Here is a 731-nt window from a genome sequence, read left to right on the forward strand (position 1 = left end):
CACACACACACACACACACACACACACACTATCTTCCACAGAAACATGCACAATCATAAACAGACGCAAAAGCCCAGAGGCCCACTGTTTAATTGAACTTTCCCACCAATCTACCAACTGTTTTTTTTCCTGCCCATTTCTCCTCTTTTTGTTAATCAGTGGAGAGTTGGAGGTGACGAAAAGAGAGACTGAGAAACCAAAAAGGAGGCAGAGAAAGAAAAATAAGGTAGAGCGATAAGAGGGGAGAGACAGAGAGAACAAAAGAAGCTGAGGTGAAGATCCAGAGAGAAAGAGAGAGAGGGGATGGAGGAGTAGAGGTGTTAGATAGCTAATGTAATCCTGTGGAGGAAACAGTTGGGGACCAATGGGAAAATGAGCTTTTGCAGAGGATAAATTGGAAAAGTGGAAAAAAGTATGCTTTATAGTTATCGAGTAAACAGCCTATAGAGGAATTTGGAAACTGATTATGAGATACTGAAGTGGTTGTCATTGGTTTAAAAAATCTTTAATTGTAAAGTGTGTGTGGTTATGTCTAGTTTGTGGGTAAGTGGATTTTATTTGAAGTTGTAGTTGCAAAATGCCATTAACAGGAACTAATCTTAAAGGGTAATTTTGTTACTTTTCAACCTGGACCTTATTTTCTCACTAATTTGTGTCTAAGTGACTAAGGACCCTATTTTAACGATCTAGGCGCACGGCATGTTCCTGGCGCAGGTGCGTTTAGGGCGTGT

This window comes from Etheostoma spectabile, chromosome 5, assembly GCF_008692095.1.
Source record: "Etheostoma spectabile isolate EspeVRDwgs_2016 chromosome 5, UIUC_Espe_1.0, whole genome shotgun sequence".
NCBI lineage: Eukaryota > Metazoa > Chordata > Actinopteri > Perciformes > Percidae > Etheostoma > Etheostoma spectabile.